We start from the raw sequence: 19704 nt of genomic DNA, 5'->3' as shown, positions 1-19704 counted from the left end.
ATTAATAAATAAATGAATATCTTTGGCGTAATCAAAGATGTACAATCTTATACGAACTTTACAGATTATACTCTCAATCATACTGAGTGCCATAGTCTGCAGTCGTTGATAAGATGCCTTTCAATCTGGTCGTTTGGTAGACCATGCTCTCATACCGTTAACAGTTAACATATAATCAGTGCAACAAGCTCATTTTACGGTATCTCTTAAGTAAATGCACCATAACGGCATCCCGTGTAAAAATTATTTGCACAGGAAACTTCTTCCCGCTTCAGTATGTAAAACATAGTTTCTGATATTGCACTTTCAGAATCCGACGGTGCTGTTACGGCTCTGCAAGGGGCACAAAACAACGAGAGCATCTTCACTCAACAGGTAGCAAGAATTCCTAAGCGGCGGCTCACTAGTTCAATTGTCCACCCCCGGTAGCTGAGTGGTCAGCGCGAGAGAATTAATGCTAAGGGCACGGGCTCGATTCCCGGCTGGGTCGGAGATTTTCTCTTCTCAGGGACTGGGTGTTGTGTTCTCATAATCATCATCATTTCATCCCCATCGACGCGCAAGTCACCGAAGTGGCGTCAAATCGAAAGACTTGCACCCAACGAACGGTCTACCCGACGGGAGGCCCTAGTCACATGACATTTACATTTTACTAGGTCAGTTGAAGGACGGACTGGCTTAATTACGGCAGAAGTCGGGTGTGCGTGCGTGGCCAGTTATACTGTGCGCTCCCTACACCGCCATCTACGGATTCTCCGGCTAAACTATGATATTTCTGGAGGTTTGGTAACAGTTCTTGCACCGCCTATCTTTATAATGCCGGTCCCGCTTCTAGTCTGGTTATCAATTCTGCATGACACAGAGGTGTCTGGACACTTTTTATCAGAAGCAAAATAGTTAACAAGTATTGCGGAGATCACACATTCCTAAACCTGTGGCGTACGACCGCTCACACCATACACACACACACAGCTTTTTCCGGTCCTCCGCTCTCTCTGAGTTTTGATATGTTTGAAAACGAAATTTATTTTACGATTACAAACGTAACAATACTTTTAGCAGAGCATTTTCCCAAGAAGAATCCATGAATAAGTGAGGAGGAATACAGTTCATTTGACGATGCGAGTTTACATCCTTAAATGAATGTAAGCAACCCCTACAGGCAAGTCAGAGGTTTCTCTGTAAAGCCCCTGTGGTACACGAGAAGACGCTCTGGCACTGTCCGTCTGCGGCCTTTAATCAGATTATTCCCTCGTCCACTTCCTCATTTCATCCTGTGACAGGTGATTGCTGGTGCAGTCGAAAGTTGCGATTTTTAACCGAATGAGCAGACGAACTCTAATTACCACACAACAGAGCGTCACGTTCATGTATGAAATGGTCGTTCACATCCTGATATTAAAACTTTGGAACCCATATTCGTAACAGGTTTTCATGACGTGTAACGAAACAGCATTATAAAAGCTATACAAATGGAGGTTACTTTCACACCAAGCAATGGTCTTCACCTATAATTCAGAAATTAGATTTTTAGATGGAAAGATAATGGGAAGATATCAGGGAATATTTCCAGCGTGAAACAGTTATATCAATATCAGCTATTTTGAGAGATTTCTGTAACATTTTCTTGAACTAAAACCAGAAATATTTATTATAACTGTCTTCTGAGTTATGAAAGTAGAAAAAACGTTACATTTCTCCATAAAATAATTCCGTTACTCTTTACTAATAGGAAATTTGCAGAAAGAGTAGCTCATCCCATTTTAAGTTATATCTAGCAGTAATCGTACCCACTGATAATTTATCTGAATTACAGTGCTTCATTATTTCTGGCAGTGATATTTCCAATTAAGGTTGGAATTTACTTATAGTTCCAAAATCTGAATATGTAAACTTATTGTATTTACATGTTTGAGGAGACTATGTGCATAGCTTACAAACTGTAAGGACTAGTGGATCGTAGTCTGGACAAAAATTTAGTGATAATCTATTTGGTTTTCGAACAGCTACAGGTATTTATAAACAACTTATTAGCTGCCTTTCATGCAAGAAAGATTGTACTTATTTGTGTTCTTATACTTGTATCAGGTATAAAAAACAGATTATTCGAATTTTCTAACAGTGTTACAAAGGATGCAGATAGTTGAAGATATTACAAAGGATGCATAATTGCCTAAAATTAGGTGTGGATATAACGTACATCAGAAACAACAGAAGATGCGAAACTGAACATTCTGGAGCATTATATCTGAATGCTTGTACTATTAGCAGGATATCATATATAACAGACACAACAAATGATTCAAAACAGAACCATGTGGTATTGCATGCCTCATATATGTACTTAAGGATGTCATATATATATCAGACAGAACAGAGAATCCATCCTTGAACCATATGAACAAACTGTGTCATTGCCTCCAACTATGTGAGAATATTATGAATACGGGAACAGAACCCAATGGTCTACCATACCTACTACTGTGTCCAGACTAAGCGCCTGTAACTCTCGCTTCCCGCGAAGCAGACCGGTACAGCGGGCCCCGGACCGAGTAGGCGTCAGCGTGGCCGGTCATCGCGGAAACACAGACGCTTCCCAGAGACCACCAGGAGGCGTCCACGGCGCCGCAAGAGGTCGCGACAGCCGCGGTCCTCTTTCCTTCCGCTCGACGCGTGACTGCAAATAGAGCCAGTCATATCCATGCGCCAAGCAGTATTTAGGCTGGCGCAGGAGCCTGGAGAGCCAGTTCACGCCGAACGAGCCCACTGGTGTCATCGTAGCCGCCGCGTCATCGTCCACCGCCACCCGCGTACCGGAACCATCCTCGCAGGGCCTCTACTCGGACTCCGGTGACGGCAACGTGGACTCCGCGCCGCTCTTCACGAGACGCCCGGGGCTTGGTTTGGTGAAGTTGTATCGTTACTACAGTTTATGTTTGGAAGAATCTCTGATTTAGTTATTGGTAGGCTTGGAGGATCAGTCCTACCTCACGAATATTGTTTTGTAAATTTTGAAGAAGACTTAAGTTTAAATAAAAACGCTATAACTCACACTCTGAGATTTTCCTATCCGCGGTCGGCGGATATATTACCTTCCTTGCTTAAAAGTATGTGTGGATACCACGATTGTGAGAAGCAACAATGGAGACCTGTGACACAGGCTGAGTAACTGCTTAAAATTACGTGATGATATCTTGTACAGCAAAAACATCTGGATGTAAAACAGAACAGAGCTGAACGTTATATTTGTTTCCTTCAGATAACAAATATCTATCGTTGTGTTTTCGACACGGAAGTCGCGCTTCGTGTCATGCTGACAGGATATACACAAATATGACAGCAGTCATGGCATACCTCCTAATATCGTCTCGGACCTTCTTTTGCCCGGTGTAGTGCAGTCACTCGACGTGGCATGGACACAACAAGTCGCTGGAATTCCCCTGAATATTGAGCCATGCTGCGTCTATACCCGTCCATAATTGCGAAAGTATTACCACTGCAGGATATTGTGTACGAACTGACCTCTCGATTAGGTCGCATAAACATTTAATGGACAGCCAAGTCATTCGCACCTAACGTCCAGAATGTTCTGCAAACTAACTGCGCACAGTTGTCGACCAGTGATAAGACGCTTTGTCATTCATAAAAATACCATCGTTGTTTGGGAACATGAAGTAAACGAATGGCTGCAAATTGTCTGCAAGCACCCGAATATAATCGTTTCCAGTCAATGATCGGTTTACTTTTACCTAGGAGAGCCAGGTGGATTCCATGTAAACACAGCACACAGCAACATGAAGCCACCACCACCTTACACAGTGCCTGGCAGCAACGCTTCGTGGAGTCTGGGCCACACTCGAAGCGATCAGCTCTTACACATCAAAATCGGGACTCATCCGATCAGGCCACAGTTTTTCCAGTCATTTAGCGTACAACCGGTTTGGTCAGGAGCTCAGGAAAGGCGCTGGAAGTGATATTGTTCTGTTAGCAAAGGCATTCACGTCGGTCGTCTGCTGCCATACCCCATTTACGCCGGATTTCGCCCCGCTGTCTTAACGGATACGTTCATCTACATCTACATCTACATGGTTACTCTGCAATTCACACTTAAGTGCCTAGCACTCTGGAATCGCGCGTGGGGAAAAAAGGAACACCTAAATCTTTCCGTTCGAGCTCTGATTTCGCTTATTTTATTACGATGATCATTTCTCCGTACGTAGGTGTGTGTCAATAAAATATATTCGCATTCGGAAGGGAAAGTTGGTGATTGAAATTTTGTAAATACGAGGCCTGTTCAGAAAGTAAGCTCCGATTGATTGACAAATTGAAACCACAGTGAACATCAGAAATGTTTTACTTGTAACAATTAGCTACAACTTTCAGCTACTTCTCTACGTAGTCGCCGTTCTGACTTAGACTTTTGTCATAGCGTTGTACCAACTTTTCAATAGCCTCATCATAGAAGGCAGCCGATAGTGCTTTCCGCCAATTCTCCACGCTGGCCTACACCTCGTTGTCTGTGTCAAAATGTTGTCTTTAAAGACAGCGGTTCTGTGACCAGAGATGAAACTCAGGGGGAGACAATTGCGGACTGTATTGTGGGTAATCTCACATTTCCATTTGAAAACGATGCAGGAGCATCTTCATTGCCCCTGCAGAATGCGGCTGAGAATTGTCTTGAAGAAGAAACAGCACGACAGCTATGTAATGTTAGCTGCATAGCTTCAGGCGAAATTTCTCACCAGGCCCTCGTACTTGGCGGCAGACACTATTTTCTAGACATCTTTACGCACTCACTGAGAGCTCAGAAATGAGAAGAGCGACGTGATGCTAACTGGAGTTATACTAGAGACACTACCCAACTCATCTGTGCAAAGCTTTATCGGATTTTCATAGTCGTTTCCATTTCGCGACCGATCGGAGCTTACTTTCTGAACGCCCCTCGTAGATCTCGCCGCGCCGGCTGGGGTGGCCGAGCTGTTCTAGGCGCTACAGTCTGGAACCGCGCGACCGCTACAGTCGCAGGTTCGAATCCTGTCTCGGGCATGGGTGTGTGTGATGTACTTAGGTTAGTTAGGTTTAAGTAGTTCTAAGATCTAGCGGACTGATAACCTCAGAAGTTGAGTCCCATAGCGCTCAGAGCCAGATCTCGCCGCAAAGAAAACCGCCTTTGTTTCAGTGACTGACAACTCGCATATCATATCAGTGACACTCTCACACCTATTGCGTGATAACACGAAACGAGCTGCCCTTCTTTGCACTTTTTCGATGTCCTCCGTCAATCTTACCTGGTAAGGATCCCATACCGCGCAGCAATATTCCAGCAGAGGACAGACAAGTGTAATGTAGGCTGTCTCTTAGTGGGTTTGTCGCATCTTCTAGGTGTTATGCCAACAAAGCGCAGTCTTTCTTTCGCCTTCCCGATTATATTATCTATGTGGTCTTTCCAATTTAAGTTGCTCCTAATTGTAATTCCTAGGTATTTAGTCGAATTGACATGTTTAGGTTTGTGCGACTTATCGTATACCCAAAATTTATCGGATTTCTTTCAGTACCCATGTGGATGACCTCGCACTTTTCTTTGTTTAGTGCTAATTGCCACTTTTCGCACCACACAGAAATTCTCTCTAGATCATTTTGTAAGTGGAATTGATCGTCTGATGACTTTACTAGACGGTAAATTACAGCGTCATCTGCAAACAATCTAAGGGGGCTGTTCATATTATCACCTAGATCATTTATGTAAATCAGGAACAGCAGAGGTCTTATGACACTACCTTGCGGAACGCCGCATATCGCTTCTGTTCTACTCGATAATCTACCGTCTATCACTACGAACTGTGGCCTCTTGGAGAGTAAATCACGAATCCAGTCACACAACTGAGACGATACTCCATATGGACGCAATTTGATTAATAGTCGCGTGAGAGGATCGTTCGTTGTACACCCGACATTGATCTGCGGTTATTTCGCGCAGTGTTGCTTGTCTGTTAGCACTGACAACACTACGCAAACACCGCTGTTCTCGGTCGTTCAGTGAAGGCCCGTCGGCCACTGCGTTGTGCGGTGCGAAAATGCCTGAAATTTGATATTCTCAACATTCTCTTGACACTGTGGATCTGAGAATATAGAATTCCTTAACTATTTCCGAAATGGAATGTCCATGCATCTAACTCCAACTACCAGTCAGTGTTCAAAGTCTGTTAATTCCCGTCGTGCGGCGATAATGACGTCAGAAACCTTTTCCGTGAATCACCAGTGTACAAATGACAGCTCCACCAATGCAGTGTCCTTTCTTACCTCGTGTGGTGTCACCGCCAGACACCACACTTGCTAGATGGTAGCCTTTAAATCGGCCGCGGTCCGTTAGTATACGTCGGACCCGCGTGTCGCCACTATCAGTGATTGCAGAGCGAGCGCCGACACACGGCAGGTCTAGAGAGACGTCTTAGCACTCGCCCCAGTTGTACAGCCGACTTTGCTAGCGATGCTTCACTGACAAATTACGCTCTCATTTGCCGAGACGATAGTTAGCATAGCCGTCAGCTACGTCATTTGCTACGACCTAGCAAGGCGCCATTATCAATTGCTATTTATCTTGTGATGCATGTACCGTCAGACCGATGTTGACCAATTATGAATTAAAGTTAAGTATTCCAGTAGTTACTGACGTTCTTTGCTACTATAAATTCCCTTACCTGTTCCAGACCTCACGCCAGCCTGCGTGAGCTTTAACGCGTGCCTTTCGGCTTCCCGTCATAGTGGCTTGGCTGTCTTGCCAAGTCACATCACCTTGTGTACGCGGTACTACTGGCGTCTGTATATGTGTGCGTATCGCTATCCCATGACGTCTGTCTCCTGAGTCTAAAAAATGTCTACTATTCCATAATACAGGGTGGCGCACGAAATGTGTTACCATTTTGTTTCTGAATATAAACTTTATTGTCAATACAATCTTAAAGTAACATACACTACAATGAAGAGCCGTCCATGGAGATTTGTTCTAATTCAGCACATGCTCAATATGTCCACCATTACGTTTCCTAACATCCTTCAAACGAACACTGAAGTTAGTGATTACCCTACGGCACATGTCTTCCGTAATTTCTCTGCAAGCTTGAAAAATAAGTCTTCTGAGCTCCATTAAATCACGTGGACGTTTCGGGAAAATTTTTTCCTTTAGGTACCCCCAAAGAAAAAAGTCATATGGATTGAGGTTTGGATTACTGGGGGGCCATTTTTTTCCGTCATTAAAGCGACCTGGAAACCTGAGTGAAATGATCCGCATGTCGAAATGCTCGTGTAAAAACTGCAACACAGTGTTTGCAGTATGAGGCCTTGCTCCATCTTACATGAACAACTACATGTTGAAGGGTAAGGCAGTAGCAAGAAGCTGTGGAATGAAGCTATTGCGAAGCATGCTCAAATAACGCTCGCTGTTCACAGTTTCTTCAAAGAAAAAGGGTCCAATAAGTCCGTGAATGGAAATTGCTGTCCACGCTGTAATCCTCGGAGCATAATGTTGTTGTTCATGAATCGCTTGTGGGTGTTCTGTGGCCCAAAAGCGTACATTTTGATTGTTAACCACACCGTCTAGATGAAAATGCGCCTCGTCTGAAAACCAAACGTTGTTGAGAGTTTCTTCCCTATCCTCCGCCCACTGAGCAAACAGTAGTCTCTGCTGCTTGTGTTCTTCAGTGTGCTTCTGTGCACAGGTCATATTGTATGGGTACATATGGAGGTCATTTTTAAGACTGCGTTGAAAGGAGCGTTTGGATATTCCCAGTTGCACTGCTGCCTTTCTACACGATTTCCCGGGACTTCTCTGTACAGCAACTCGTACCGCTTCTATATTCCCTGGCGAACAAACAGGCTTAGGCCGAGGTCGCTTCGCTTCCAATACTGTTCCTTCCTGTACAAATTTATCGTACAACCTGCGGATGGTCTCCTTGCAAGGGACGCATCGTGTGTTAAACTGTTGTCGAAATTGCCTCAGGCTTTTCGTTTGATGAAAAAGTAACACAATTGCCGATCGTTGCTGTGTCGTCAGCCTTCCATTGTCAGCCATTGCTGATTACAGGGGAACCTCCCCATCGCACCCCCCTCAGATTTAGTTATAAATTGGCACAGTGGATAGGCCTTGAAAAACTGAACACAGATCAATCGAGAAAACAGGAATAAGTTATGTGGAACCACGAAAAAAAAAGCAAAATATACAAACTGAGTAGTCCATGTGCAAGATATGCAACATCAAGGATAGTGTAAGCTCAGGAGCGCCGTGGTCCCGTGGTTAGCGCGAGCAGCTGCGGAACGAAAGGTCCTTGGTTCAAGTATTCCCTCGAGTGAAAAGTTTAATTTTTTATTTTCAAACCTCTATCAGAGTTCAGGCCCGCACACATAATCAACTTCGCTCTCCAGAATTCCAGGACATGTTCAAATTTGCTTGGACATATGCAGGATTTGACGGTCTACACACGGAAAAATTTGGAAACGTTAAAGACATATGTTTTGATAGAGCACAGGGATAACTGTGCGACTGTGAAACTGTTGCATTCATTTGTTACAGTTTATGTGACAAACTCTTATGCTTTCATTACTTTTTTCGGAGCGATTAACACAACCACAAGAAAACCTAAATCGGGCAAGGTAGAAGAATCTTTTTACCCATTCGCCAAGTGTACAAGTTAGGTGGGTCGACAACATATTCCTGTCATGTGACGCACATGCCGTCACCAGTGACGTATAGAATATATCAGATGTGTTTTCCTGTGGAAGAATCGGTTGACCTGTGACCTTGCGATCAAATGTTTTCGGTTCCTATTGGAGAGGCACGTCCTTTCGTCTACTAATCGCACGGTTTTGCGGTGCGGTCACAAAATACGGACACTAAACTTATTACAGTGAACAGAGATGTCAATGAACGAACGGACAGATCATAGCTTTGCGAAAATAAAGAAAGGAAACATTTCACTCGAGGGAAGACTTGAACCAAGGACCTCTCGTTCCGCACCTGCTCACGCTAACCACGGGACCACGGCGCTGCGGAGCTCACATTATCCTTGATATTGCCCATATTGCACATAAACTACTCAGTTTGTATATTTTGCTTATTTTCTTCATAGTGCCACACAACTTCTTCCTGTTTTCTCGATTGATCTGTGTTCAGTTTTTCAAGGCTTATCCACTGTGCCAACTTATAACTAAATCTGAGGGGGGAGCGATCGGGAGGTTCCCTTGTTAGTATTCTCCTAGCGGCAGTATCGTAAATTGCAAGTCAATTCGTAATACATTTGTTTTTCCAAGCTCTTCTGGCACTGCTGTAGATTCTCTGGCTTCCGGCGGCTATCTGATTTGGTGAAGACTGCCAGTCTCGCTAGCGGGATGAAAGCAGAGCTCACCATCTGCAGCATCGTCGACAGGACTGACTGCGGACCTTTGGTACAGAGCCGAGTCGAGGGTCTGAATCAGAGGCTGAGACGGTTCTGCGACCGTGTGGGCTGCAGATTCCTCGACTTGCGCCATAGGGTGGTGGGGTTTCGGGTTCCGCTGGATAGGTCAGGAGTCCACTACACGCAACAAGCGGCTACACGGGTAGCAGGGGTTGTGTGGCGTGGGCTGGGCGGTTTTTTTAGGTTAGATGGCCTTGGGCAAGTACAGAAAGGGCAACAGCCTCAACGGGTGCGGGGCAAAGTCAGGACATGCGGGGACCAAGCAGCAATCGGTATTGTAATTGTTAACTGTCGAAGCTGCGTTGGTAAAGTACCGGAACTTCAAGCGCTGATAGAAAGCACCGAAGCTGAAATCGTTATAGGTACAGAAAGCTGGCTTAAGCCAGAGATAAATTCTGCCGAAATTTTTACAAAGGTACAGACGGTGTTTAGAAAGGATAGATTGCATGCAACTGGTGGTGGAGTGTTCGTCGCTGTTAGTAGTAGTTTATCCTGTAGTGAAGTAGAAGTGGATAGTTCCTGTGAATTATTATGGGTGGAGGTTACACTAAACAACCGAACTAGGTTAATAATTGGCTCCTTTTACCGACCTCCCGACTCAGCAGCATTAGTGGCAGAACAACTGAGAGAAAATTTGGAATACATTTCACATAAATTTTCTCAGCATGTTATAGTCTTAGGTGGAGATTTCAATTTACCAGATATAGGCTGGGACACTCAGATGTTTAGGACGGGTGGTAGGGACAGAGCATCGAGTGACATTATACTGAGTGCTCTATCCGAAAATTACCTCGAACAATTAAACAGAGAACCGACTCGTGGAGATAACATCTTGGACCTACTGATAACAAACAGACCCGAACTTTTCGACTCTGTATGTACAGAACAGGGAATCAGTGATCATAAGGCCGTTGCAGCATCCCTGAATATGGAAGTTAATAGGAATATAAAAAAAGGGAGGAAGGTTTATCTGTTTAGCAAGAGTAATAGAAGGCAGATTTCAGACTACCTAACAGATCAAATCGAAAATTTCTGTTCCGACACTGACAATGTTGAGTTTTTATGGAAAAAGTTCAAGGCAATCGTAAAATGCGTTTTAGACAGGTACGTGCCGAGTAAAACTGTGAGGGACGGGAAAAACCCACCGTGGTACAACAACAAAGTTAGGAAACTACTGCGAAAGCAAAGAGAGCTCCACTCCAAGTTTAAACGCAGCCAAAACCTCTCAGACAAACAGAAGCTAAACGATGTCAAAGTTAGCGTAAGGAGGGCTATGCGTGAAGCGTTCATTGAATTCGAAAGTAAAATTCTATGTACCGACTTGACAGAAAATCCTAGGAAGTTCTGGTCTTACGTTAAATCAGTAAGTGGCTCGAAACAGCATATCCAGACACTACGGGATGATGATTGCATTGAAACAGAGTATGACACGCGTAAAGCTGAAATACTAAACACCTTTTTCCAAAGCTGTTTCACAGAGGAAGACCGCACTGCAGTTCCTTCTCTAAATCCTCGCACAAACGAAAAAATGGCTGACATCGAAATAAGTGTCCAAGGAATAGAAAAGCAACTGGAATCACTCAATCGAGGAAAGTCCACTGGACCTGACGGGATACCAATTCGATTCTACACAGAGTACGCGAAAGAACTTGCCCCCCTTCTAACAGCCGTCTACCGCAAGTCTCTAGAGGAACGGAGGGTTCCAAATGATTGGAAAAGAGCACAGATAGTCCCAGTCTTCAAGAAGGGTCGTCGAGCAGATGCGCAAAACTATAGACCTATATCTCTGACGTCGATCTCTTGTAGAATTGTAGAACATGTTTTTTGCTCGCGTATCATGTCATTTCTGGAAACCCAGAATCTACTATGTAGGAATCAACATGGATTCCGGAAACAGCGATCGTGTGAGACCCAACTCTCTTTATTTGTTCATGAGACCCAGAAAATATTACATACAGGCTCCCAGGTAGATGCTATTTTTCTTGACTTCCGGAAGGCGTTCGATACAGTTCCGCACTGTCGCCTGATAAACAAAGTAAGAGCCTACTGAATATCAGACCAGCTGTGTGGCTGGATTGAAGAGTTTTTACCAAACAGAACACAGCATGTTGTTATCAATGGAGAGACGTCTACAGACGTTAAAGTAACCTCTGGCGTGCCACAGGGGAGTGTTATGGGACCATTGCTTTTCACAATGTATATAAATGACCTAGTAGATAGTGTCGGAAGTTCCATGCGGCTTTTCGCGGATGATGCTGTAGTATACAGAGAAGTTGCAGCATTAGAAAATTGTAGCGAAATGCAGGGAGATCTGCAGCGGATAGGCACTTGGTGCAGGGAGTGGCAACTGACCCTTAACATAGACAAATGTAATGTATTGCGAATACATAGAAAGAAGGATCGTTTATTGTATGATTATATGATAGCAGAACAAACACAGGTAGCAGTTACTTCTATAAAATATCTGGGAGTATGCGCTGGAACGATTTGAAGTGGAATGATCATATAAAATTAATTGTTGGTAAGGCGGGTACTAGGTTGAGATTCATTGGGAGAGTGCTTAGAAAATGTAGTCCATCAACAAAGGAGGTGGCTTACAAAACACTCGTTCGACCTATACTTGAGTATTGCTCGTCAGTGTGGGATCCATACCAGATCGGTCTGACGGAGGAGATAGAGAAGATCCAAAGAAGAGCGGCGCGTTTCATCACAGGGTTATTTGGTAACCGTGATAGCGTTACGGAGATGTTTAACAAACTCAAGTGGCCGACTCTGCAAGAGAGGCGCTCTGCATCGCGGTGTAGCTTGCTCGCCAGGTTTCGAGAGGGTGCGTTTCTGGATGAGGTATCGAATATATTGCTTCCCCCTACTTATACCTCCCGAGGAGATCACGAATGTAAAATTAGAGAGATTAGAGCCCGCACGGAGGCTTTCAGACAGTCGTTCTTCCCGCGAACCATACCCGACTGGAACAGGAAAGGGAGGTAATGACAGTGGCACGTAAAGTGCCCTCCGCCACACACCGTTGGGTGGCTTGCGGAGTATCAATGTAGATGTAGATGTAGATCCCAGCGGGATATTAAATGTGCGTCGTCAGTTGTGAAAGAAACAATTGGTAACACATTTCGTGCGCCACCCTGTGTTTCTACGGGTGTGTAGCACAGCCACAGATGTGCGAGCTTGCTGCAGGGCCACGACAGGCAGCTGTATGGAAGAGGCGCCGCTGCGGACACCGAAGCAGGTATTAGCCCGGGTGTCGCGCTGGCGTCGGCGTCGGCGGGGAGGAAGAAACGGACCGATAATTAACGCCCGCTGAGTGGTTGCCTGCCGGTGCAAATGGTGGCGGAGGGGGTGAGGGGGATGGGGACGGGGTAGAGGGGTGGTGGGGCGGGGGGCGGCGGGGGGCGACAGGAGGTTCCAGCAGGCGAGGGACACCTGGCGACGCCGGGCGTCCGGTGTGTCGGCAATTACGCGGTCTGCGCAAGCGCCGACTTTAATGAGCTCCGGGTGCACATCCTGTCGCGGTGCTGCTGCCGCCGATTCCTCGCACGACAGGCCCCCGGCGAATCTCGGTAACGACAGTGCATTTCGTTTTAGCGTACACCGGATTCCACTACCGGAAGGCAGGTCAGAGCGTCACTGTTAGCAAATAAGACAGTAGCTGCAGTGTCCGGAGTCACTGTGCTTAGCGAATTCAAGCCGCCTGGGAAACTGCAGTCGCTTTAAATCGAAGGGCATAATTCAATTACTGGATGCTAACGGAATGCGACAAATAAATACCTCATCACCTGTTTCAAAATACAAGGCTTGTCCAGATCCGAAAAGCACTGGCAAAATCCGATAAAGCTTTGCACAGATGTGTTCCGCAGTGTTTCTAGTATGACCGTCTATCGTGTCACGTCCCTCTTTTCAGTTTTGAGTAAACAGTGGGCACGTATGATGCGTAGGGACTAGCGTCTCCCGCAAAGTATGAGGGCCTGGTTAGAGATTTCGCCTGTGTCATGCAGCCCACATAACACAAGTGGCGAGCAGTTCCTTCTTCGTGGCATTTTTCGGCGGCACACTGCAGGGGCAATGAAGACGCTCCTGCAGCGTCTGCGATGAGAAGTGTTTGATCACCCACAATACAGTCCGTAACTGGCTCCTCCTGAGTCTCATCTCTGCCGACAGGAACCGCTGGCTATGAAAACAAAATTTTTTCCACAGACAACGAGCCGCAGACCAGTGCAGATATCAGGCCGAAATCAAGTGACGTCGGGGCTGTAATTTATTTTCGTGATAGGAATTACACGCAGTTACCTACGATATACGTTACTGGCCATTAAAATTGCTACAGAACGAAGATGACGTGCTACAGACGCGAAATTTAACCGACAGGTAGACAACGCTGTGATATGCAAATGATTAGCTTTTCAGAGCATTCACACAAGGTTGGCGCCGGTGGTGACACCTACAGGGTGCTGACATGAGGAAACTTTCCAACCGATTTGTCATACACAAACAGCAGTTGACAGGCGTTGCCTGGTGAAACGTTGTTGTGATGCCTCGTGTAAGGAGGAGAAATGCCTACCATCACGTTTCCGACTTTGATAAATGTCGGATTGTAGCATATCGCGATTGCGGATTGTCGTATCGCGACATTGTTGCTCGCGTTGGTCGAGATCCAATCACTGTAGCAGAATATGGAATCGGTCGGTTCAGGAGAGTAACACGGAACGCCGTGCTGGATCCCAACGGCCTCGTATCACTAGCAGTCGAGATGACAGGCATCTTATCCGCATGGCTGTAACGGATGGTGCAGCCACGTCTCGATCCCTGAGTCAACATATGAGGACGTTTGCAAGACAACAACCATCTGCACGAACAGTTCGACGCCGTTTGCAGCAGCATGGACTATCAGCTCGGAGACCATGGCTGCGTTTACCCTTGATGCTGCATGACAGACAGGAGCGCCTGTGATGATGTACTCAACGACGAACCTGGGTGCACGAATGGCAAAATTTCGTTTTCTCGGATAAATCCAGGCTCTGTTTACAGCTTCATGATGGTCGCATCCGTGTTTGGCGACATCGCAGTGAACGCACATGGGAAGCGTGTATTCGTCATCGTCATACTGGCGTATCACCCGGCGTGATGGTATGGGGTGTCATTGGTTACACGTCTCGGTCACCTCTTGTTCGCACTGACGGCACTTTGAACAGTGGACGTTACATTTCAGATGTGTTACGACCCGTGGCTGTACCCTTCATTCGATCCCTGCGAAACCCTACATTTCAGCTGGATAATGGACGACCACATGTTGCAGGTCCTGTACGGGCCTTTCTGAATACAGAAACTGTTCGACTGCTGCCCTGGCCAGCACATTCTCCAGATCGCTCACCAATTGAAAACGTCTGGTCAATGGTGCCCGAGCAACTGGCTCATCACAATACGCCAGTCACAACTCTTGATGAACTGTGGTATCGTGTTGAAGCTGCAAGGGCAGCTGTATGCGTACACGCCATCCAAGCTCTGTTTGACTGAATGCCCAGGCGTATCAAGGCCGTTAGTACGGCCAGAGGTGGTTGTTCTGGGTACTGATTTCTCAGGATCTAGGCCCCCAAATTGCGTGAAAATGTAATCACATGTGAGTTCTAGCATAACTTATTTGTACAATGAATACCCGTTTATCATCTGCACTTGTTCTTGGTGAAGCAATTTTAATGGCCAGTAGGGTTGTCCAGAATGTAAATTCCTATCGGTCGAGAAGTTGAAACCACTGGGAAAATCCGGCAAAACGTTTCACAGATGTGTTGGGCAGTGTCTCTAGTATGCCCGTCGATCGTGTCGCGTCGCTCTTTTCAGTTTTGAGTGAACAGTGAGCACGTAAAGATGCGTAGGGAGTAGAATCTCCAGCTAAGTGTGAAGGCCTAGTTAGAGATTTCGCCTGTTTGATGCAGCCCACATAACACAGCTGTCTAGCAGTTCCTTCTTCATGCCAAATCTCGGCGGCACAATGCAGGGGCAATGAAAACGCTCCTGTAGCGTTTCCGATGAGAAGTGTTTGATCACCCACAATACAGTTCGTAATTGGCTCCCCTTGAGTCTCATCTCTGCTCACAAGAACCGCTGTCTATGAAGACAGAATTTTTTCACAGACAACGAGCTGCAGACCAGTGCAGATAACTGGCCGAAAGCACAGGCGACTGCTTCCTATGACGGGGATATTGGAAAGTTGATATTACACTACGACAAAACATGGAGCGGCGACTTTGTAGAGAAGTGGTTGGAAGTTGTAAATGGTTCGAATGGCTCTGAGCACTGTGGGACGTAACTTCTGAGGTCATCAGTCCCCTAGACTTAGAACTACGTAAACCTAACTAACCTAAGGACACCACACATCCATGCCCGAGGCAGGATTCGAATCTGCGACCGTAGCGGTCGCGTGGTTCCAAACAGTAGCGCCTAGAACCGCTCGGCGTGGAAGGTGTACCTAACTGTTATAAGTAAAACGTTTCTGGTTTTCACTGTGGTTTAATTGCGCCTCTATTGTTACATTTTGCGTTAAGCATCTCATCCCGTCTGTGGACGACTCATCTGTTATTGTTTCAGCATAGATTTCAGTGTTCCAAGTAGGGCTGTGTTTGAGCACGACTCGAACTATTCCAACAGTTTACGTCACAGTTCGGGGAATCTCGGATTGTATTCGGCCTTTTGAGCGGCCCGCGATCTACTGACTTTTGTTGTACTGTATCTACGATATTCCTTAGCTTTTATGGCACTCTGAATTCCAGTAATAATTGTTGATACTATATCCAAGACACGCCGCTGCGTTTCAATGGCACTGTGGGTTTTAATAATAAAAATAACTGTGAAATGCTAACTAAAATATCTTATAGGGTATATGTCTTATGTAACAACAGCAACTAATTAATAAATAAGAATTTGGAATCACGTTGCTGTCAAATTCTCAAGGTTTCGCTCGTTCCGAAATCTAGTGACGTCTGCGCTGTAATTTATTTTCGTCATAGGAATTACACGCAGTTTGCTACGATATATTTCGTTTGTCAGGCATTTAATTTTTCATTAATTTTCTTTACTGTTTCATATTATTGTAGAAATTTAAAGTAAATCGGGGAAGAACTTTTAGACAGTCTTGGGAACGACCTTTCCTCTCTGTACAGAGTGTGTCAGAAATGACTCTATCACACATGGAAAGTACAGACCACAAGTAGCTAAAAAGCTCCCATAAATATGGGTCCGCAAATCAGTCATTACGGTGGTATCGCATTAACTCGAGTTAGAACCAACAGTAAACGCCACTGGATACCACGGCATTTACGTTGGTACCCCAAGTTTGGGATCGACTATCTGTTTCTTTGCGCTTTACTTTCGCCCTCCGTACACTGTAGGTTACACCAATGAAGAGTACAATGATACGCACTTCATGTATTGCAGAGGGAATGGTAATACCGTTGAGGCTGCACGATTGTAAGAAGTATATACCTATATGGATATGGTGTCTGTTCTTTCGGACATGTACGAAAGAACAGATACCATATCCATATAAGTGTACAGTTCTGGCGGTACCGGCCATGACCTTCTTCTTCATTGCGGATGCACACATATTCCCCGAACTCTTACGGGACTTGGAAGACTGTCTTCCACGAGTAATGAGTGTATTCGGGTGGGACACTACGAATGTAGTGCGTGGACATACAAGGTGAGAATGTGAGTCTCGCGGGAGGCGTGCGCGAGATAGTCCCTGCAGTCGCACTATCATCTGTGCCCTTGGTGGCTCAGATGGATAGAGCGTTTGCCATGTAAGCAGGAGATCCCGGCTTCGAGTCCCGGTCGGGGCACACATTTTCACCTGGCCCCGTTGATCTACACTCCTGGAAATGGAAAAAAGAACACATTGACACCGGTGTGTCAGACCCACCATACTTGCTCCGGACACTGCGAGAGGGCTGTACAAGCAATGATCACACGCACGGCACAGCGGACACACCAGGAACCGCGGTGTTGGCCGTCGAATGGCGCTAGCTGCGCAGCATTTGTGCACCGCCGCCGTCAGTGTCAGCCAGTTTGTCGTGGCATACGGAGCTCCATCGCAGTCTTTAACACTGGTAGCATGCCGCGACAGCGTGGACGTGAACCGTATGTGCAGTTGACGAACTTTGAGCGAGGGCGTATAGTGGGCATGCGGGAGGCCGGGTGGACGTACCGCCGAATTGCTCAACACGTGGGGCGTGAGGTCTCCACAGTACATCGATGTTGTCGCCAGTGGTCGGCGGAAGGTGCACGTGCCCGTCGACCTGGGACCGGACCGCAGCGACGCACGGATGCACGCCAAGACCGTAGGATCCTACGCAGTGCCGTAGGGGACCGCACCGCCACTTCCCAGCAAATTAGGGACACTGTTGCTCCTGGGTTATCGGCGAGGACCATTCGCAACCGTCTCCATGAAGCTGGGCTACGGTCCCGCACACCGTTAGGCCGTCTTCCGCTCACGCCCCAACATCGTGCAGCCCGCCTCCAGTGGCGTCGCGACAGGCGTGAATGGAGGGACGAATGGAGACGTATCGTCTTCAGCGATGAGAGTCGCTTCTGCCTTGGTGCCAATGAGGGTCGTATGCGTGTTTGGCGCCGTGCAGGTGAGCGCCACAATCAGGACTGCATACGACCGAGGCACACAGGGCCAACACCCGGCATCATGGTGTGGGGGGCGATCTCCTACACTGGCCGTACACCACTGGTGATCGTCGAGGGGACACTGAATAGTGCACGGTACATCCAAACCGTCATCGAACCCATCGTTCTACCATTCCTAGACCGGCAAGGGAACTTGCTGTTCCAACAGGACAATGCACGTCCGCATGTATCCCGTGCCACGCAACGTGCTCTAGAAGGTGTAAGTCAACTACCCTGGCCAGCAAGATCTCCGGATCTGTCTCCCATTGAGCATGTTTGGGACTGGATGAAGCGTCGTCTCACGCGGGCTGCACGTCCAGCACGAACGCTGGTCCAACTGAGGCGCCAGGTGGAAATGGCATGGCAAGCCGTTCCACAGGACTACATCCAGCATCTCTACGATCGTCTCCATGGGAGAATAGCAGCGTGCATTGCTGCGAAAGGTGGATATACACTGTACTAGTGCCGACATTGTGCATGCTCTGTTGCCTGTGTCTATGTGCCTGTGGTTCTGTCAGTGTGATCATGTGATGTATCTGACCCCAGGAATGTGTCAATAAAGTTTCCCCTTCCTGGGACAATGAATTCACGGTGTTCTTATTTCCATTTCCAGGAGTGTATATCAACGCCCGTGCGCAGCTGACGGTATTAATATAATTCTAATTTCATTGTAAGAAGTAGCTTTTCGTCACTGCAGGCCACCTGACAGGCGTACATTTAGCCAGTTACAGCAGCGCCTTAGAGAAACCGGGAGTTTGGCGCACCGTGTACGAGGAGGTCGACCCAGATCCACAACACCCGATGTTGAGGAAAGGGTGTTACGCTTTGTACACGAACATCATTTCACTTCAACAAGGAAGACAGCAAGTGCGTGTCCTCAGTCATAGCGGCGTGTGGCGCATTTTACATTGGCAAGTACTCTATCCATATCGTCTCCAGCGAGTGCAAGGCTACAATAATGGAGGCTTCCCTCCTAGAGAAATTTTCTGCCAATGGGTGTACACTCAATCCCGTTTGCAAGCAGTGTTCTGTTCACGGATACGGCTCAATTTACCCGTAACGGGTAACTGCCATAACTGTCACATCTGGGCCGATGACAATCGCAATGCAGCCCACGTATGACGACATTAGCAGAGTTGTTCGTTGAACGTCTGGGCGGGACTGCTCGGAGTTCGCTTAACTGCTCCATACTTCCTACCACAGAGACCAATGGACAGCAGTACATGCGATTTCTGCGGACTGTATTTCCAGAAACCGCGCTGCTGCTACAGTCGCAGGTTCGAATCCTGCGTCGGGCATGGGTTTGTGTGATGTCCTTAGGTTAGTTAGGTTTAAGTAGTTCTAAGTCCAGGGGACCGATGACCTCAGATGTTAAGTCCCATAGTGCTTAGAGCCCTTTTTCTTTTGTACTTCCAGGTGTACATGATGATGTCCCACTCAACCAGTTCCTGAACGCGTGATTCACACTCGAGCACATTTTCATTTACGAGAGCGCCGACTTCTAACTCGGACGTATACTCAACATTGGATAGGTAGAAGAGAGCCTGTGTCATGGCCTCCAAGATCTCCGGATTACAATTCC

The sequence above is a fragment of the Schistocerca serialis genome, chromosome 12 (genome assembly GCF_023864345.2).
Source record: "Schistocerca serialis cubense isolate TAMUIC-IGC-003099 chromosome 12, iqSchSeri2.2, whole genome shotgun sequence".
NCBI classification, from domain to species: Eukaryota; Metazoa; Arthropoda; class Insecta; order Orthoptera; family Acrididae; genus Schistocerca; species Schistocerca serialis.
Note: the sequence above shows the minus strand (reverse complement) of the source record.